Consider the following 22737-nt stretch of genomic DNA (forward strand, 5'->3'; position numbering starts at 1 on the left):
AAATGTCCATTGACAGAAGTATGGGTAAAGAAGATGTGGCATATATTTACAATGGAATATTACTCAGCCATAAAAAGAAACGAAATTGAGTTATTTGTAGTGAGGTGTATGGACCTAGAGTCTGTCATACAGAGCGAAGTAAGTCAGAAAGAGAAAAACAAAAACCATATGCTAACACATATATATGGAATCTAAAAAAAAAAAAGGTTCTGATGAACCTAGTAGCAGGACAGGAATAAAGACGCAGATGTAGAGAATGGACTTGAGGATTCGGGGATGGGGAAGGGTAAGCTGGGACCAAGTGAGAGAGTGGCATGGACATATATACACTACCAAATGTAAAATAGGTAGCTAGTGGGAAGCAGCCGCATGGCACAGGGAGATCAGCTAGGTGCTTTGTGACCACCTAGAGGGGTGGGATAGGGAGGGTGGGAGGGAGACGCAGAGGGAAGGGGATATGGGGGTAGATGTATACGTATAGCTGATTCACCTTGTTATATAATATACACCTTGTGATATATATAAGAAACTAATATAACATTGTAAAGCAATTATACTTCAATAGAGATATTAAAAAATAAAATTAAAAAAATCAAATGAAAACAATGGGGACATGTGAAAGGGACACAGGGGCCAATTGAGAGAGCTCCCTTTGGCCAAAGTTGTGACAACTGGAGCTATAAAATAAACTAGTATTGTATTATAACATGAAGTGTAAAATATCCATAAGGCCTTTCTGATGTAAATACAATTGAAGAAATAAATAAATGATGAAGAATAGACAAATTTCCCATGCAGAAAATTTTTTAATAATTTATGTAGTGTGACTGTCTACTCCTTAAGCGTGGGCTGCACATAGTTCCTTCTAAAGCCTACAGTATGGAAAAGGAGAGTAATTTTACAGTGGATAAACTTTTCAAATATTACCTCAGCCAGGTGATAAAATTTAACGTAAATAGTGATGTCACGTTGATAGCCTATGTAATATGAGTGGCACTTTACATCCGTGGTCGTCTTCTCCAAAACACATAACCCCAGTCTAATTATGAGAAAATATTAGACAAACCCTAAATGAGGAGCTTTCTATGAAATACCCGACCAGTACTCCTCAAAACTGTCAAAGTCATCAAAAACAAGGAACATCTGAGAAGCTGTCACAGCCTAGAGAAGACTAAGGAGATATGACAACTAAATGCAGTGTGCTATCCTCGATGGGATCCTGGAACTGAAAAAGGACATTAGGTAAAAACAGAGGAAATCTGAATAAGGTATATTCTTTACTCAAAACAAACAAAAAAAGGCTCCTTAAAAATGGAGAGTCTTTTTCATTTCTCTCCAATCTTCACCAATGTTCAATATGAATTTGAAGAATGAGTCTGCCTCAGTATTTAAGAAATTATTACGGATCCGGTGGCTAGAATTTATTTCATTTTCTTAAATTTCCTGCTTTGTTTATGAATTTCCCGTGTATTACTCCCTTTCTTTGCTGAAAGTTTCAATCTTTCCAAGCTGGATGCATTATACTCTGAAAACACCATACATAAATTACATAACAGCTCTTAAGAGGAGAAAGACTTTATTTCATGAGCATTTAAACTATGATGGATGTTTGATAAATGACATTTTTAACATCCCTCCTAGTAAAGAAAATGAACAAACAAAAGCATATTTATCTAAATAACAATGCTACAAAAACACTATTTTTCAATTGGTATATTAGTTAGGGAAAGTTAAATGCATAATAAACACTCCCTGGCTCCTCATTTCAGTATATTTCAATGCAAGCAGAGTTCAGAACAGGCATTTGTAATTGGATGACTATTTATCAGGGTGACTCAAAGACCTAGACATTTTCTCTGTCATGGCTGAACCATCCCCTGTGGCCTTGGAGCCCTTTTCCCAGTCTTCACGCACTGTGCCAGAGAGAGAGAGAGAGTGTAAGAAGAGGAAGTGGAGGGGAAGGGGAAGGGGAAGAGGAAGGGGGAAGGGGGAAGGGGATGAAGAAGGGAAGGGGGATGGGGAAAAGTAAGAGAGGGGAGGAGAGGAGGGGAGGGCCATGAGGGAGAATTTTGGTAGCCACGTCTGTAGAAGATACCTCACTATCACTCATGCAAACTAAAAAACAGTTCTTTGAATAATAGAAGGAAACTAATTTTTAATGAGGCATTATCCTTTCTTAATAGCGTCACCTTTTGTTTGCCCACTAACTGTGTAACTCACCGATGATGGACTAAGAGCTAGGACTAACACTGGAGTTCAATAAATATTGTTGCAAAACCATCTTAGTAGGGTTTTTTCCGCTCCGTGGCATGTGGGATCCTCCCGGACCGGGGCACGAACCCGTGTCCCCTGCATCGGCAGGCGGACTCTCAACCACTGCGCCACGAGGGAAGCCCCCATCTTAGTAGGTTTTTATTGTTTTGAAATAAATAAGCTTTTTAGGGGTGATTGTAGGAGGGAAATCTTCACGAATCATAGTCTATCAGCATTTTATTTTTGTTGTTACGAGAAAAGCCTTTGATTGTCCAAAAGCTGATAATGCTGTGTTAGCTATTGAATGCAGAGAGGATGTTCTGAACCTTGTGTGTGTACTTGACATTTTTCTGATGATGGTGAGAAATGTGTGCTCATCCATTTTCTGTGCAGTTGTGACTGTTGCATTTCCTGGGAGGCTGGCTAGCGTTATCTATACAGACTTTGTCATATACACTTACAGGGGCCCATGAAGAGTTTTTACCAGGGACTTAGGAAAGAAAACAGTAAGCCAGACTAATGAGCCTTTTGTGCTTCCAGGCTTTTGTAATAGTCTCTCCTATCACAACCCATCCATTCCTTCCATTCCAAGTAAATGCTGATGAGAATATCATTTTGAAATACCATAAGCCTGAAATTTGCATGACTCTGGACATAAAATGTCTTATAATCATTACAGATTTAACAAGTTCTTTTATATGGGCTTCTTAGATTCAACATGGGGTTAGGGAAGTTACTAAAACTGTAGAATGTAGACCTTTAATCTTAAGTAGCTAATTTTTACTATTGCAGACAAGTATGCAAAAAAAATATAAATGTATACAGTATATTCTATAAATAAACATTTTTATGCAAGAAGTTGAATTTTTCATGATTAACAATAAATGGAAGGAAAGGAAATTCAGTTTAATTTGAAAGAGCTAGAAGATTAATTTCACTGTGATTTTACTTTGTTTCAAATTTTACAATTTAGGTTATTAGAGCTTTGACAAAACCTGGAGCAATCCATCATCTCAGGCACATTCTTAGTAGTATCTCCGTAATTTGACTTTCATCAGTTGTGAAAGAATTCTTGAGCCATATGTAAGAGCTCTTTCTCTCTCTCTTTCTCTCTCTCTCTCTCTCGTCCCGCACCCCCCATCTCTCCCCTCACCTGCCCCCTTCTTGTTTTCCTTCTTTTCTTCTACTGTTTTTTAGGGGAACTCCCAAAATATGTTTTAATATTTCTTCCATAACAAATGTGAGGGAAGCTCTAGGCAAATCAAGTTTAAAAAAAGCAAGGTTATTTCCTGATTTCTGGGGGAGGATAGACAGTTTTAAACAGAAACAAGAAAGAGATTAGGGATTCAGCTGGATATGAAAATAGCTATATTCATTAGGTAGAACTATGCAAACAGCTGTAAATTTGGGTAATAAGCAAGGAAAGATATTTGAATTTCATTAGGCTTTTTTCCTTTATAGTTAGCAAATATCTCACCTTCTAAAATTACTTCAATTGTGATTCATCACAATAAGCATGTAATTAAAATTGAAGAATATTTACCAGGTGAGGGAAGTAGATGAAACCGAGCCAGGAGAAGGGATTGGAAGATGTGAAAAGAAGAGCAATTCAGGGAACACACTACAATTGGGAAGATATTTTAGGAAAGTAATGTGGGGGAGGATTTCAATCAAGTAGATGATGCTGGTTCAAGACTAGCATGTAGAAGCTAAGTCACCAGTATGTTTTTGGTGGTGAGCATTAATTAATTAATTAAATCAATATTGATTTAAGCTTTGACTTCTGTACCAGAGCCTGGGAGAATAATTGCTGGGAACACCGTTTCTGTAATCAAACAGTATATACTCTAGAAGGGGAACTAGGAATAAAATGTAATTAACTATAGTTACGGTGATAAGTATGCAGTTCTGTGGAGTATTACTGCGTGGTGTGTGCGTGGCGGGTGGGGAAAGGGATTTCTGACCCAGGTTGGCCATGGGATCATCTACATGGCCCTTGTTCTTGCTTCAGGGGCTGGCTATGCAGGTAATTACAGTGGAGCGTAATGATTGTTCTTATGGCAATATGTGCCAGTATATTGCTGCGTGGAGAGAATACTAAGAGTGCCAAATCATTCCCTCATTCCCTGATGTGTTAGGGAAGGCACACAAAAGGAGAGGTAGAATCCAAAGTCCAGAAGGGTTAGCAATGGTCTGCAAATTGACATATTTGTGGAGACAATCCGTGATTGTTTTGCACAGAATATCAAAATATAGGAAAGAAATTTAAGGTAAATTCAGCATTGCTAGAGTTTAACCATTGATGGAGTGATATTATAAAATGAGATACACAGAAAGAGAGAGGATAAGCAACAAAGGACTCTTTGGATCGTATAATAGAGGGTCAATTAATATTTGTTTGATGAATGAGTCATAGATTGTGATGTGATAATTGCTGTAATTGAGAACTGGAAAATTATGGCTCTCAATACTGTAAATAAGATACTTACACCTCTTTAAAAAATACCAGTGTTTTTCTAACTAAGGGGGTAAATCCATATTAATGGGCTGTGAAATCAATATGCTGAGGCCTGATTAATGATTAAAAAAATAGAATAAAACAGAAAAGAGCATCTGAAAAAGTAGGTACTGTAAAACTTTTATTCTGATTATACAGATACATGTTTGTGTGCCCTGGGTGGACATGGAAGATGTTTTTCTTACTGTGGGTTTGTGTCAAAGAGTCCTGAAAGTCACTGTAATGGGGAGGACCAGTTTCCTGGTGGTTTACATGCCAAGAAGGAACCAGGGGAAGCATGAGGAGACCAGGATCTGTATATATTTGGCTCTCTTACTCCTGAGCCTGAAGTAAGAACCACCAGCATCAGAGCCAAACTGATGATGGTAGCGGCCGCGTGGACACCCATGCCTCAGTCCCAAAGTGACAGCAATCTCAAATCCTCCAGGTACTTCCTTGGTTGTGATGAAGATAAATTGAGAATAATGGTTAGCTCAGAATAGGTATCTGCCCTTTGCAGATGGTTAGTTAATGAGCTTATATTCTGCAACCTTCAGAGATTCTCGATGGCCTTCTGACAGGTTTTGAGATTTCTGGGCTTGTTGAATGAGATCTATATTCTTTCTGGCTCAGTTTGGGGAAATTAGGGAAGGAGTAGTTGCATGCATGTATTAGGAGGGGCATTTAACTTTGCTTCATCTGCTTTGATTGGTGAGAAAACAAATTTCCTATGAGGCCTACATCCTCTTTTAGGTGTGTGAGCTAGAAAGTTAATCTCAGCAATCACATCTTTAAACAGCATTTTATACAAGACAGCAAGTGAGCCTTCTTTGGTGACCCTCGTATCTTCAGTTTTAATAGAATGTGCTTTGTGCTTAGAAACAGGATTCCACAGCAATCCCAGAGCAGGGACTTCAGGTGAGGCTTTCCAGATAAGAGATGTGTAAATTTGATGTTAAACCATAATTAGACATTAGCCAGGGGTGGAGAATGGAGTGGGGGAAGTGAAACAGCACATATTTTTGAGAAAAAGAACTACATACACACAGGACTCGTGAAATTTGCACATGACAAGTTCAAGTTGTGGAGAATGACTTTACTACTACAGTAAAGATATCTGACTGATGATATAAGTGAGATATTTGTCTGAGGGTATAAATTAGGGACCAGTCATAACAGACATAGGAGCAGTGGTAAGGAATTTCAACTTTATCCTTAGAACAATGAGAAGCCATTAAAATGGTTTAAAAAGCAAAATTAGATAATCATATTTGAATTTTACAAAGCTCACTCTAGCTGTAGCATGAAAAATACATTGTAGATTGTGGATTGGAGAAAAGGGACCTGTTAGGAGATTTTAGAAGGAATTAGGGCACAGGAGAATAGAGGAATGGACCAGTAATATTGACAGAAATAATGAACGTATTTTAAAATGAAAATTATCTCTTTTTTTCACATATTTTTGATGTGGCTGTCTCTTTTCTGAGTGTATCCCATAGAAATAAGCAAAGGTCTTCAATGATACTTATATACATCATAGCAAAACCTAGAAACCAGAATGTCTGTCAACAGAATGTTTGTATACACGGTGGCATATCCAAACTATAGAATATTATGTAGTGTTTTAGTTTTCTGTTGCTGTGTAACAATATTGCCACAAACATAGTGGTTCAGAACCATGAACATTTATTATCTCATAGTTTCTGTGGATCTGAAGTCCAGCCATGGCTTAGCTGGATCCTCTGTTTCAGGTCTCATAAAGTTCCAATCATGGTGTCACCTGGACCTCTTTCTGATCAGATGGGGAAGGATTTACTTCCAAGCTCACATGTTTGTTGGTAACATATTTTTCCTTCCATGCTGCCAGATGGAGGGTGGTGGTTAGGGGTGGCCCTCAGGTGCTTGGTGCATGGCCCTCTCTATAGGGCAGCTCACAACATGGCAGCTTGCTTCTTCAAAGCCAGCAAAGGAGAGTATTTCTCATAGCAAGACAGGTGTTACAATCTTATGTACATAGTCATGTGCACATAATCACATTCAGCCCATCATCATTGTTGTATTCTGCTGCTTAGAAGCAAGCCAGGTCCTTCCTGCATTTAAGCAAAGTGATTACATAATGTATGAATGCTGGGAGGGAGGAATCTGTCCCCTGCATAGAGTTATAAAAAAGAATTATCTAGGTCTTTATTTAGTGACCTGAAGGGATGCCCATTATATATTGTTAAATTGAAGAGTACTTCCTCTATACAGTGTAATCTCATTTTTATATAAAAGCAAACAAAACTATATCAATAAATACACATTGTTGATGTTTGTGTGTTCTGAGAAAGACCGTGGAAGAGTACAACTGAGATAGTTTCCATGTTTCCTAAGGGACACAGTGATAGAATGAGTTGGGCTAAACTTATTCACTTTTTCTTCATATATTTTTGCCTTTTTCACCAGTTACAATAAACATGGATCAATTTTTAATTTTAAAAATGGTTAAAAAATTAAAATACAATTGCAAGAAAAAGAAGTATAACTCATATGCTAATAAAGGAGAGAAACTGAAATCATATGAGATGCTCAATTAAAACCACCAAAGGCAGAAAAAGAGTGGAACACAAAAATAGGAACAGAGGGCAAGGGCAACAAATAGAAAACAGTGAATGAATATGGTTGATACTGATCCAACTATATCAACAATCTTAGAATGTCATGCACCATTGAAAGACAGAGATTGTCATAGTGGATCAAAGAGCATTACCCAACTTTATGTTGTCTATAAGAAACAAACTTTAAGTATAAAAACACATATAGATTAAAAGTAAATGGGTAGAGAAAAACATAGTATGCTAGTACTAATTAAAAGAAAGCAGGAATAGCTTTATTAATTTCAGATAAAGGAGACTTCAAAAGAAGGAAAGTTATCAGGGTTAAATAGAGGCATTATATCATGATAAAAGGGTCTGTTATCCAAGAAGACATAACACTTATTAACATGTATGCACCTAAATACAGAACATCAAATGAGGCAAAATAAATAGAACCACAAGGGGGAATAGATGAATCCAATAAGTCCACTGTCATAGTTGGAGACTTCAGCACACCTCTCTCAGAAATAGACAAATCCAGCAGGCAGTAAAATCAGTAATAACATAGTTGAACTCAGTATTTGAAAATCAAATAATGTAATTCATCACATCAACAGACTAAAAAAGAAAAATCACGTGATCCAATCAATAGGTACAGAAAAGCATTAGACAAAATCCAATGCCCATTGCTAATAAAACTCTCAGTAAACTAGGAATAGTGGGGAACTTTCTCAACTTGATAAAGAATATCTACAAAAAAATTCTACAGTTGACAACAAATGTAATAGTGAGAGAATTGAAGCTTTCCCACTAAGATCAGATAAAAGGCAAGGGTGGTACCTGCTCACCACTGTTTTTCAAAATCATACTGGAAGATGTTGCTAATACAATAAGGCAAGGAAAGGAAATAACATGTAAATAGATCGGATAAGAAGATGTAAGGCTATTTTTGTTTACAAATGACAATCATATATGTAGAAAATGCAAAAGAATTAACAAAAAAAGCTCCTGGAACTAATAAATGATTATGGAAGGTTGAAGGATACAACATTAATATACAAAAGTCATTTTCTTTTCTATATACTAACAATGAGCAAGTGAAATCTGAAATTGAAAACACAGTATCATTTACATTTGTACCTCCCCAAATTAAATAATTAGGTAAAAATCTAACAAAATATGTATAAGATCTTTATAAGCAAAACTACAAAACTTTGATAAACAAAATCAAAGAACTAAATAAATGGAGAGATATGCCAAGTTCAGGGATAGGAAGACTCAATACTGTCAAAATGTCATTTCTTCCCAACTTGGTCTATAGATTCAATGCATTCCCAATCAAAACACCAAGTTATTTAATGGATATCAACAAACTGGTTCTAAAGTTTGTATGGCCCAGGATAGCCAACACAATTTTGAAGAAGCAGAAGAAAGTTGGAGCACTGGCACTATCGAACTTTAAGACTTACTATAAAGTTACAGTAATCAAGACAGTGTGGTATTGGTGAAAGACCGGATAAATAGATTAGTGGGACAGAATTGATAGCCCAGAAATAGACTGCCATAAATATAGTTAACCTGTCTTTGACAAAGGAGCAAAGGTAATACAATGGAGCAGAGATGCTCTTTTCAACAAATGGTGCTAGAAAAATTGGACATCCACATATGAAAAAAATGAATCCAGACACAGACTTTATACTCTTCACAAAAATTAAAGCAAAATGAATTGGAGACTTAAATGTAAAACTCAAAACTATAAAACTCCTAGAAGATAGCAGGAGTAAACTTAGATGACCTTGGGGGTGTGATAACTTTTTGGATATGACACCAAAGACACAATTCATGAAAGAAGAAAATACACTGGGCTTCATTAAAATTAAAAACTTCTCCTCTGCAAAAGATAATTATCAAGAGAATTAGCAGGTAAGCCACAGACTGGGAGAAAATATTTGCAGAGGACACATCTGATAAAAGACAGTTATCCGAAATATACGGAGAACCCTTAAAACTCAACAATAAAAAGCAAACAACCCAATTAAATAATAGGCCAAAGATCTTAACAGGTACCTCATCAAAGAAGATATACAGATAGTAAATAAGTGGATGAAAAGATACTGCATATCATATGTCATCAGGGAGATGCAAATTAAAACAAAAATTAGATACCAGTGCACACTTAGTAGAATGGCCACAGTTTTGAACACTGACAACGCCAAATGCTGGTAAGGATGTGGAGCAATAGGAACTCTCATTCATTGCTGGGGGGAATGCAAAGTGGTTCAGCCACTTTGGGAAACAGTTTTGGCAGTTTCGTACAAAACTAAACGTACTCATAAGATGCAGCCATCACGTCCTTCGGTATTTACTCAGAGGAGTTGAAAGCTTATATCTGCACAAAAGAACCTGCACAAGGATGTTTATAGCAGCTTTCCTCGTTACTTCTGAGTTTTGGAAGCAGCCAAGATATCCTTCAGTGTGTTAACGGGTAAATAGACTGGGATACAGTCAGACAATGGAATATTATTCAGTATTGAAAAGAAGTGAGCTATCAAGCCATGAAAGACATGGAGGAACCTTAAATACATATTGCTAAGTGAAAGAAGCTCATCTGAAAAGTCTGCCTATTGTATGATTCCAAGTATGTGACATTCTGGAAAAGGCAAAGCTATGGAGACAATAAGAAGATCCTTGGTTGCCAGGAGCAGTGGGGGGCCAGGTGGGAGAAGAATAGGCAAGCACAGAGGGTTTTTAGGTAGTGGAAATACGCTGTATATTATAATGATGTACGTATGTCATTATACATTTATTCAAACCGATAGATAATACAACACCAAGAGTGAACCCTAAGGTAAAGTGTGGACTCTGGGTTATTATGATAAGTCAGTGTAGTTCCATTGTTGGTAAAAAATGTACCATTCTGGTGAGTGATGTTGATAATAGGGAGTGCTATGCATATGGGGGCACAAGGCATATGTGGGAAATTTTTGTACCTCCCACTCAATTTTGTTGTACCCTTAACTGCTCTAAAAAATAAAGTCTTAATAAACAAATATATATGTATCTAAATTAAAGCTAAAAAAGAAAAATTACACACTTCTTAAAACTCTATAAGGTTATGAGTAGTCTTCCAATATTATTATATAACTAATAATGAAAGATGAATTCAGTGTTCTACCTCTCTTTTTCTCTTTTAAGTATCTGTAAGATATAATAAATGTCCAGGGCATAAGGATTGTCTTCTATTTGCTGTATGGTGGGGAATACTGTCATCTTCCAATGAAATAGAGCTGTTTTATTTTGCATCGTTTTCTAATTTGCAAACATATATAGTAAAAGCAGAATAAGTAGAAATGAATTTTTCAAGTTCATAGATACATGTATGCACTGAATTATTGATTTCATTGACACATTGATTTAAAAGTGTCCTGTATAATGGGCAGTGTGCTTGGTTCCAGGATGTGAAGATGCATGAGACTCTGCCTATTTGAGGGGAGAACATATAAACACCTAATTAAAGTAAAGAATAATTTGCTGTGCCAAGTAGTCAAATCTCTGCCTAGAATGCTTTGTGAACCAAGAAACATAGAAGACCGAAAAAAGCATGCTTTTGTTGAGACGTGGAAGATCAGTGGGAGTTTGTCTGCTGGGCAAGAGAGACCCACACAGAGGGCGGTTTTGCATAATCTTGTATATTTGAGTCAGCATATGTGTCCTAGGAACAGCAAATGGGTTTTTGTGTTTCTGTGTGTATATGTGTGTGTGTGTGTGTGTGTGTGTGTTTGGACTGCTGAGATGGGAAAGGTGTGGAAAATGAATGTGAAGCTGGAAAGTATGATGGAGGAGGCATGAGAAGCAGTGTGGACAGGAAAGCAGGGCTAGATGATGAACAACCTTGTGTGATAGGAGATGATGGCAAGTAGCTGAAGGATTTTAGGTTGTCTTTTAAAAGACAACATTCATTGGATTGTAGTTTCGAACAATTGCTCTGGGGCTAGTGCAGTAGGCTATATGGAGAGGTCTGAGATTGGGGCAGGGAGATGGAAATATTATAGTAGGAAACATTTCCAGAACACTTATAGAAATATTATATAAGTAGCAATTTTAAATACTTAATATTTTTGCTTAGGTACTGAATATTGATTCATTTTGGTAAAGATGTGTTGTTAGATGCAGGTTTTTCAAGTTCTCCTTTCCCTGGGTCTTACCTTCTGTGTAACTCTTTCTCCTCAAGACTGCTTCTGTGGCAGAAGTTCTGGATACTGTAGCTCTGGGAATGTATTTTGGTCCTACATTATGAGATCACCATTCAAACATGAAGGAAAGAGTTACAGAGTTGATTCTAAAGATACAGATGGTTTTTCCAAGGGAAGAATGTGTTGTTTCAAAAAACCAGATCTCTTCCAACTCTAAAAGCCTATCGTTCTTAGTTATTTCAGCTATGACCTTCTGTTTTGCCATAAACCATAAAAACAAGTTAGCATATGAATTCAAGGAGTATAGAAGCTCCCAGAGTTGTTTGAAATATGCCAAGAGGGGTTTGACACACATAATAATAATGCTACACATCCATGTTCTCACAGCAACTTTAGGGGAAATTTGTGGGATGATTGTTATCCTGTAAATACCCTGTACAGAGCTGCCTGCCACCTCCTCCTAGTAGCAGATTTCCAATGGGTGTGTGACCAATCTGGTAGAACAGATAAAGTGCAATTTCACTATTTTTGGCTGGTTATATCTTAACTGTGATTACATCACAGTTTAAATTCTGTCTCCATAAACATACGGTCGAACTCCCTTGTTATATCATGGTACTTCTCTGTTAAATCATACTTCCTGTTGTTGGTATCAAAATGGAATTCCACTATGGTATATTTTGATGGTTCATCTTTTGTGCTTCACATGACTTAGAAATTTTTCACGTAACTCCCTGTCTAAACATATTCAGATGATGATTTATTTTTGGAGCTATAGTTAATTTAGTATTTAACTACACATCCTGAAAGTGTTAACATTTCTTGTTCAAGGTTTTTGATACTTGATGTCTTAAAAACATGTTTTTTTTTAAATACAGACATTCTACTTAATGAGAGGATACATATTGCTTGAATAGCCTTGACATTGTGCCAAATTGTAAGGATGTTATAATATGGAATGATGAATTCTTTGCTCAATAGATTGAATGTATAGTTCCATAGTGTAGATTTATTTATTTATTTATTTATTTAGTAGATTTATTTTTTAAAAAATAGTCTATTTGTCATTTAAGTCATTCTTCAGGTCCTTGTGGAACTTAGTTGATATTTTGAGGGACTTAGTTGATATTTTGACCTAGGTTTTTCCAATTTCAAAAACATATTTTTTTTAAATTAACAATTTAAAATCAGAGAAGTTGCCTGAAGTTGTCAATTGTGGAACAACTGAATTTTTTTCTTTATAAAAGTTTTATTATTTTTGCATTAAAGAATTATTAACGTTTCTCTAAAGAGTATGGTCCAGACTGAATTAGTTTTTGTTCCAGGGAACCAATACAGATTATTCCTACTGATTTCTCTTTTCTGCCAGGGATATCACTTAATTTGTTGTTAAGATATTTTCCTCAATGGAATTTTTCTCCTGTAGCTTTTAGATAACCTCTGACTTACTTTCTCCCAACTTCACCAACTTCTTTATTGTTTTTATTTTCTTCCGCTTGACAATATTATTCCTATCCTTTTACATTGTTTTCAAGAGATTTTTCTCTCTTATATCATTGGCAGCAGCTTTGTTCTTTTTCCCCCTCTTCACAGCTGTGCCCCTTCAGGCGTATTTTTCAGAAACCTAACAACTCTGCCTTTGGGGTTCACTCTACTGCTAAAAACCCCACGTTTGTTTCCCTTTGCACTGAGAATAAAGTCCAGATTTTTGCCCTTGTCCTGTGAGCCTTCCTGTGACCTGTCCTCTTCCCATTTCTCAAATTCCCTCAAAGTCCTGTGTCTAAATCATCTAACACTCCAAATTGTCCCATCTCTTCCCTTGCCCTCTTCCTCTGTGCTCTAGCCACATTGGCCTTTGTGCAGTTGCCCAAACATTATGAGAACATAAACATAATGAGAATCATGTTTTATAAATTTTATCAGTGAAGTAAATGACTGGAATTTGAATTTCAGAGGTAAAACATATGAAAATTAAAAATTTCAGTTGAAAAAGTAGAGTACCAATTTGCCCTCAAAACAACTGTCAGTGCAGAAGAGTGAAGAGTACTTGTTTCCCAAACTTGTATTGATGCCCTTTCAGGTATTTTAATCTTGGGCATATTTTGGTAATCTTTTTAACATGAGAAGAACGTAGCTTTGAGTTGATTAATTATTTTAAAAAATTCCTGAACCCTTAATCCTTTGGCATTATAGCTTCCAGCACTGCCTTTTGGGGAGGTGCTGCTTCTGATGATTGATAGGCCAAGGAAGTAGTTGTGTGGAATGAGAGGCTGAGATGGAGAGAAGGGAAAGTCAGAGACTGGACAATTTGGAGTGTTAGATGATTTAGACACAGGACTTTGAGGTCATCAAGAATACCAAAGGTTAAAGAAGAATGGTGCCAGGTGATGAAGGCATCAGTGATATAGGTGGATTGAATCCTAGTGTCTTGACAGATGATAGAGGGAGGAGAGACTGCTGAAGGGGTGCTCGCTAAGTATCTGTTTGTATGGGTATATTAATCATGTTTTATTTTTTTTTGTATTTTATGATGTTTTAACATCTTGGTGCCTTACTAGTCCTGGAGAGCCTCCCTCTCAGGGCTGGCTGATTCATAAAGACAGTAAATAACTTGCCTGGGAGCATGCCTTTCATGTGTAAACAAACCAATCCAAAGCCCATAGATGCAACCACCTAATTTATCTAATTCTCACACACCAAGCCTATATTTCTCCTGTCCTAAATCACTCCAGGGCTAGGTATCAAACAACTGTGGACGACCCCTATAGTTCAGAGCCTGCTGAAATTATTCAAACTATCCAGTTCTACACTTACTTAGACTTACCTATCCTGAGTCACCCATTTCTTCCCTTGGAAACCATGATAAAGTCTCTGGACCCAGCTCTCCCCTCATCCCTTTCTGCCTCTTGACTAACCCCAGTGCTTCCCCATGTGGCCCTGTGGTGTATAACATGCCTCCTTTTCTTGGTAACTGTAATAAAGCTTCTTTCAATGGCACTGACTTCTCCATAACTCAGTCACCTCTGTGAATTAAATCCCAGGCACATTTACAACAATGGGGAGACGCTGTGTGTGTCTAACCACAAAGAATTGGGCCAGAAAATTAAATAAAATAGCCTACTATGTAGCTTTTATACAAAGAAACACAGTAACATTGAAAACCAATCTACCATGTAAAAGAAACAACAAACAAGGCAGGTTGTTTAAAACAGTGTACATGCTGTTTCCAATTTTAAAGAAAAACTTTCAACATATACAGTGTGAGACACAGAAACAGTCTGGCGTGAAATACATCAAAATGTTGAGTGGAATTTGGGAAAACCTTTCTTTTTGTTTATATATATTTCCTAATTCTTTTCCAATTGTTATGAATCATTTTGTATGATTCAAAGTTTAAAGGTGGTGTCACTTAACCTAACTTTTGCCCCTTTGGGGCATTAAAACCTTGATTGTGACTGTGATGGAGGAGCCACTGATCCAGGTACATATACCAAACAACACTATGTGGGTGAGCCTTCAACTTCTTTCTACAACTTGAGTTTGTCTCTAAACTGAGAATTATGCACATTGTACTATACACATAAATGTAACAAAGTACAAATAATCGATAGTGTATTGGGATAACAATTTCCACTTCTTGGTCACTGAAAACTGGTTAAAACGCTTCATTGTGCAGGCTCTGTTCCTGGCTGTGTTCTTTTCTCCTATGTTGTGGGATCCTGTTTTGTGTGCTCCATGGCAGGTTTTTTTTTTGTTGCTGCATTTTACTGAGGCTCTGAGTTTCTCTGGTGTATTTCTCAGCATTCTTTCCAAGCACAGTCGTTTTGATGGTTCCCTTTTCTCTCCTATGCTGTGTTCATAATGCTGTATGCTTGATATTCTAAGTCCTAATTTTGCTTTTATCTGTCTGTTCAACCAGTTCTGTCAATGTGGGTGTATCGTCCTGCATGTATTATCTCCACCAGCTACATGCTTGTTAGGATCAATGTCCTGTATGCCCATGAGAGGTGTATACTCTTACACTTTTTTTTACACTTCTTTTGTGTGTTTTGTGTGGGCAGGGTTATTTATATTTGGGGTCCAAGCTGAAATGACTTTTCCACTGCCCAGAGTCACAGAACCGCTGCATGTCTCCCAGGCAGAAGTACCTTAACAGTGTTTGCTGTCTAACCAGGGGGTTGTTTCATAGTGAATCATTTTCACATATACAGCGCAGCCATTTTAGATGGGAGAGGAGTTGGTGGCACTTCTTTCATGAATACTGAAGAAATCTTTAGGTGGTTTTGGCCTATAAATATGCAAGAAACCCTAACTCTGAAAGAACATGAAAGGAATTAGTAGTAAACTGGGATAATATTTGTGAAAAATGAAGTTCAGAGCACATTAATGCCTTCCTCTTATTGTCTTCCATATTCTGCAAAGCAGAAAAAATACAATTGGCTCAAATCTGAAAAGGTGAAGTGCTATCTGTTTATTTTCTAAATGCCTAAACCACTAACTCCATCATCCTTCTGGTCTCACTGAAGCAGTGCCTCGGCCTGATTTTCCTAGTCGTTAGTTTTGCAGTGGCTTGATTGAAATAACAATTTTAGGTGAGTTAAGATTTCTAGGACCTGTGGTATATTCCACTGAAGATAGATTTGTTTTATATCCCTTGAATTGTTTTTATGAATGCAATTCACATATTTTTATACCCCTATAATTTTCACGTTCAGCTGACTGTAGTTAAGGGTATATATTTCTTGATTGTGAAACAGTTCCAGTGGTGTCAGGTGCATGTGCTTTTCTTTCAGATCTCAGGTCTCTATACTGAGGCTAATTTAATTCCTTGCAACGAAATATTTTAAGGTCCTTTTATTAAAGCAGGAATTAGAATAATTATCATTATTTATAAAATACTGCTTAATATAAAAGGAACTCCAAAGAAATTACAATCACTCTGTAAAATTGAAAGTAGAAAGCACTTAAAAATTCATGAATGTAAAATAAAGTGTGCTTCAATAAAAATTGTGTGCTGAGCCAACTTGTATTTTAGAACAGAACTTGGAGTGTTCTGTTTATATCTAAATGAGCCCCTAAAACAGAAAATTTTAATTTTAAAAGTATCTCCTAAAATAACGATACATATATTTCCTCTAATTAATCAACAAATATCTAATGAGGATCAATAGTGTGTTCTGCAGTGTACTTCTAATTTGTTATTTACCTGAGCTAGTAAACTTACCACACTTGTGGTGCTAGGTGTAATGTGAAAAAAATACTCATGTGGCCCAAGACATGGCATAGAATTAAGGGTTATCTTAGGTATGAGTAGTATTTCTCAACAAGGTCACTATTGATATTTTGGGTGAGGGTATCCTTTTTATCGTGGGACTTCAACTTTGCATGACATTAATCAACCCTGACCCTGTAGAACTTCATGATGATTGGAACATCCACAATGGCCCTTGGAAAATGTTATCTGGTGATACAGCCCCGAGCTGAGATCTGCTGATATGGAATAGGGGCTGGCAAACTTTTTTCTGTAAAGAGCCAGATACTGAATATTTTCAGGTTTGTGGGTCACACAGTCTCTGTTACAACTGCTCAACACTTCTGTTGTAGCAGAAAGCAACTGTAGACAATATGAAAAGGGGTGACTGTGTTCCAGTAAAACTTTATTTGCAAAAGCAGGTGGTGGGCAGAGTTTGCCTTTGGGCAAAGTTTGCCTTATAGTTTGCCAGCCCCTTTGTATGTACTGCAAGTCTGCCAATTTCAACATAAAGAATGCTTGAAAACAATCAGCGGTATGTCAATTAGGAGGGTTTTGGGCTGCACCTAATATGAAAACATATCTACTGTTTCTAAAGACAGGATAGTTTCAGTCTTGGCTAATTGAATGTATTATTGTCATAAAAGACCCAAGTGTCTTCCTTCTTTCTACTCTGTTATCCTTAGCTGTGGTCATTATTTCTTCTCATTGTCACCAATGGATGCAGCAGTCACATGTAACTAAAGTAGTGCACAGGGAAGGATAACATGTCTGTCTGTTCCCTAAGAAAACCTTTCCCAGAAGTCCTTAGCTGACTTGCTGTCAGATCTCATTTGGTGACAAACCCAAACTTAAACTAAGAAATGGCAAAGTGGAAATTCCAATCATGTGGAATTCCATGTAATTGCCATGGAAAAAGACTATGATTCTTTCTCGGGCTGGAGAAGGATCAAGCCCTAACTCAAAACTGTGGATATACAATATTTGAATGAACTGAGATTGTGTTTAAAAGAAAGAGCAGCAAGCTTTGAGGGATTAGTGGAGGAAAATGTCTGTGAGATGCAGTATTTTCCATATCAGTTATATTATAATTTATACCAATGCTATTTGAGGCCATTTGTTTCCCTCTGTTTTTTATCTAATCAGAGGGAGTATTCATGCATGCCTGTCTTTGGTCAGAGGAGAGAGAGGAGCCTGAATCAAGGTTCTACCCATTGATTACAGGTAATCTCTCTCTAGTATTGAAGAGCCAATGTAGACTCATACTTCCTGTTGTGAGGTCTGTAATACCAGTGAGTGAAAGACAGTATTTAAATTTGGTTAACAGGGCTTCCCTGGTGGCGCAGTGGCTGAGAGTCCGCCTGTCGATGCAGGGGACATGGGTTCGTGCCCTGGTCCGGGAAGATCCCACATGCCGCGGAGTGGCTAGGCTGGTGAGCCATGACCGCTGAGCCTGCGCGACCAATGGATGCAGCAGTCACATGTAACTAAAGTAGTGCACAGGGAAGGATAACATGTCTGTCTGTTCCCTAAGAAAACCTTTCCCAGAAGTCCTTAGCTGACTTGCTGTCAGATCTCATTTGGTGACAAACCCAAACTTAAACTAAGAAATGGCAAAGTGGAAATTCCAATCATGTGGAATTCCATGTAATTGCCATGGAAAAAGACTATGATTCTTTCTCGGGCTGGAGAAGGATCAAGCCCTAACTCAAAACTGTGGATATACAATATTTGAATGAACTGAGATTGTGTTTAAAAGAAAGAGCAGCAAGCTTTGAGGGATTAGTGGAGGAAAATGTCTGTGAGATGCAGTATTTTCCATATCAGTTATATTATAATTTATACCAATGCTATTTGAGGCCATTTGTTTCCCTCTGTTTTTTATCTAATCAGAGGGAGTATTCATGCATGCCTGTCTTTGGTCAGAGGAGAGAGAGGAGCCTGAATCAAGGTTCTACCCATTGATTACAGGTAATCTCTCTCTAGTATTGAAGAGCCAATGTAGACTCATACTTCCTGTTGTGAGGTCTGTAATACCAGTGAGTGAAAGACAGTATTTAAATTTGGTTAACAGGGCTTCCCTGGTGGCGCAGTGGCTGAGAGTCCGCCTGTCGATGCAGGGGACATGGGTTCGTGCCCTGGTCCGGGAAGATCCCACATGCCGCGGAGTGGCTAGGCTGGTGAGCCATGACCGCTGAGCCTGCGCGTCCGGAGCCTGTGCTCTGCAACGGGAGAGGCCACAACAGTGAGATGCCCGCACACCGAAAAAAAAAAAAAAATTTGGTTAACAAAGATTACTTGGTATTCCTTGAGGAACATCTTCAATAAGCCCCCAGATAATCGTACCTAGTGTGTCATATATTTTGTATTATAAAAACTGAAAATAATTGGTTGAAAAGCATTCTCACCGAAATGTTGTAATTATTTTAGTGCTAAAGGGAATATAGAAGACTATCTGGTTCTTTCTGGTGGTTGAAAAGCATTCTCACCGAAATGTTGTAATTATTTTAGTGCTAAAGGGAATATAGAAGACTATCTGGTTCTTTCTGGCTCACAAATGTGCTGCCCTATAATTTCAGATAAAGCAGGTGATTTGCCAAGAGAATCATTTGGGTGGCTGGAAAGTAAAGATATAAGTAAAAACTGGATTTCCCACTTCCTGTGCTATGTTCCCTGCATTACATCATGACATTCCTGCAGCAAAGTGCCTTCTCGAAAGACCTTATGCTGTCAGTAGGGATGGCTCTAATTCAAGTTCTAAATTTTTTCCTGGAGTTCTTCCTGAATTTTGAGCTCTTTAAGCTGTCAGTATTGGGGTTGAACAAATACCCTTAGATGCACCTATGTTTAGTTTAGTGATTTTGAAGAGAGACACAGTAATGTTCTGCAGGTAAATTTGTTCAAGAGCCCTTGTTTTGCATCTCCCTTACATCACATCAGCCTCTTTTATGCCAATCATTACTTATGTGTTTATTTAAAAAATTAAATTCTCAGTACTGTCCTCAAGGATTCCAACATTCTAATGCGATAAAGACAAATGAATGAACAATTAAAATAGAGTGTGATTTAGGGCACACTAGAGGGAAGCATAATGTGCTCTGAGAACCAGAGTGGGTCTGAGCAGGTCAAGGAATGATGCCTGAGTTGAGTTTCGAAGGATAACTGAGAGTAAGTCAAGGGAAGAAAACAGGGAAGGAGCTTCCCTGTGGAAGGAATGACATGGAAAACGTTTAGAGGTATCAGAGAATATAATATGTTTGGAGAACAACTAGCAGTTCACTAAATCTAGAGTTCATAAAAATTTAAGATGCAAGGTGGATGAATGCTGAGTAATGAGTCAATACTGAAGGACAGTAAATATAATTGGAACTTTATCCTTTTGCAGTGGAAGTCATCAGAGGCTTTTCTATAGACAATGACCTGATGTAATTTATATTTTGGAAAAAAATCACTGCAGAATAGGGGAGGAATCAGAGGGGCTAAGACTGAAGGCAACACGACCCGTCAAGAGGCTTTTCAATAATCTAAGGAAGAAATAATGAGAGCCTTGATCAAGGAAGTAGTGATGGAGAAAAAAAAAGTGATATTTATGAAATATTAGAGGTAGAATTTATTTGACCTGGTGAGTGTTTTGATGTAGGAGGTAAGGGAAAGGAAAGGAATGAAAAATGACTCCTAGATTTCTGACAGGGCTTGATGGATAGTGAGTGGTTCCACTCATTGACATATGACATAGGAGTTGGACCAGTTTGTGGGGGAGCCAATGAGTTCACTTTTAAGCATGTTGACTTTGAAGTGTTTGGAAAACTAGTATTAATAAATAATTGCTTATAAGAGGCTGAAACCCGAGCAGGAGCCCTGAGCTAGAGAAATAGATTTGGGAGCTTTCAACATAATGTGAACTACTGACATGAATGAGACCATCCAGAGACTGTGTGTAGAGCATGGAAAGACTAAGAACAGGTTGCCAAGAAGGCAGAGGAAGACCAGGAGAGAGTGGTGACCAGGAGAGAGTGGTGTCCTTGAAGCCAAGGAAAGAGTACAATATTAATATTGTCAAATACTGCTCAGAGGTCAAGTAAGATAAGAACTGAAAAGGGGCCACTGGATATTTTGAGGTGATAGATTTATCTTTATTTAGATAAGGTATATGTGACCATTATGTAAGCTGAATATATATGGATAGATATACATATAATGAAAAAATATATATTTAGTGGAAATATACATAATTATGTATAATTTAGGAACTGCCATAAATCCCATCACCCAGCAGAACTATTGCTAAAATTGTGATGTATGTCTTTCTAGTTTTTTTCCTATATGTAAATATATTCTCTATCTAGATATATGTCTATATATAACAAAATGAGTTCCTACTATAAAAATATGAGACACTGCATGAATTTGCTTGTCATCCTTGTCCAAAGACCATGATAATCTTCTCCACATCTTTCCAATTTTAGTATATAAGCTAGGGAAGCACACAACATCCATTGAATTAAGCAACTAGGAGATCATTTGTAACTTTGCAAGGCTAATTTCAGTGGAATGGTGAGGGGAGGAGCCAGATTGTGTGGGATGGGGAATGGGTAGGCAGTGAGGAAATGGAACAAACATTGTAGGCCGCCCTCTCAAGAAACCAGGCTGCGAAGGGAAAGGGGAGTAGAAGATGTGAAGAAAGGAGTAGGATGGAGAGCTTTTTTTTTCTTTTGTATTTTCAGTTTTTACTTGGACAAGGACTTCCCACTGACTAGAAGGAGCCAGCAATCAGGGATGAATTGAAGATACAAAGTAGAGGTTGTGATTGATGGAATTGAGGCCTTAGGAGGCAGGAAGGGAAGGGGTGTAGAAAAGAGGGACCAAACCTATCTTCCAAGAAGGCAACAGGGAAGGAGATGAGAGCGGGAAAATATGCTTTTAAGTTTATGGATGACTCACCTGAGGTGATTCTGGTCACCTCAGAATGAAGATGGCTGGTACCCATAAGTAGTCAGTTATTTGATGAAGTCTTTTTGAACTTGCATGAAATAAAAAACTGCCATATTGGATAAGATGCATTATCTATTCACTTGCATCCTGAGAACGATGCCAAGAGATGTATGTTAGAAAGGTCTAGTCTTCTCTGACAAAATGTAAGGTCAGAAATGGTCCCCAAATGCTTTAGTTACCTTAAATAACCTATTAAGATTTATTATCTACATATTTCTGTGAAGCTACTTGAAGCTGTGTACTTTGTTAGCTTGTCTGCCCCCTGTGAAGTAAAGTATTTAACCTAGGGAAGTTTGCATTGTATGGTGGGGAAAACAGATTTGAAACAAATTTTGGTTGAATTCCATCAACTTTGGGAAAATAACAACATTCTTGTGCTTTAGTTCTCTTATCTTATAAAACTGGAATACTATCATATTGACCTCAGGGCAAATAGAAGATATCGTAAGGTAATAAAATATGTGAGTGTTCACCACATACTAGTGTCTTCATACATTACTTTGTTGTACACATCTTGTCACTCTCAGTGATCAAGGGCTCCCTTTCACTCCTGTACACCAGGATTTGCTGATAGAAACATGAAACCCTTATATTATAAACTTTGGCCCATGACCAGGAAAAATCTTGGACCAGGTTCAGAGAAATCTTTGTTGCTGTGAAATGTAAATATCATGAACTAAACGGAAAGGACTACTACTTTGAAATGTACAGACTCAACAGCCCATTTTCATTTCCTAAATGCCATGGTACATTTTATTTTTGTATTTACAAAAGCATGTCACGTGAGGTACTTTTTGTCTCATGAGCACAAAATTTAATGCCACAGATGACCAGAAGGAAACCTGGGTTATTGTTTCTCTTTTCACATATGATTTTTCTATAACAACAAGCTGAATAAGGTGATTTACCAGCGGGCATATATGCTGAGTACCACTGGCACTGAACTATTAATCTTCACTACAAAAGACTTCTAAG

At 37.4% G+C, this 22737-nt stretch overlaps 1 protein-coding gene and 1 non-coding gene across 2 annotated transcripts in view; one reads left to right on the forward strand and one right to left on the reverse strand.

Annotated features, from left to right (window-relative positions):
• CTNNA2 (catenin alpha 2) overlaps window positions 1–22737 on the forward strand; it is a 1212193-nt gene that overhangs the window by 113695 nt on the left and 1075761 nt on the right. The window lies entirely within an intron of this gene.
• On the reverse strand, window positions 21154–21256 carry LOC112066533 (U6 spliceosomal RNA). Its single transcript, XR_002892710.1, has one exon. It is a non-coding gene; the product is annotated as a U6 spliceosomal RNA (small nuclear RNA).

The sequence above is a fragment of the Physeter macrocephalus genome, chromosome 12 (assembly GCF_002837175.3).
Source record: "Physeter macrocephalus isolate SW-GA chromosome 12, ASM283717v5, whole genome shotgun sequence".
NCBI classification, from domain to species: Eukaryota; Metazoa; Chordata; class Mammalia; order Artiodactyla; family Physeteridae; genus Physeter; species Physeter macrocephalus.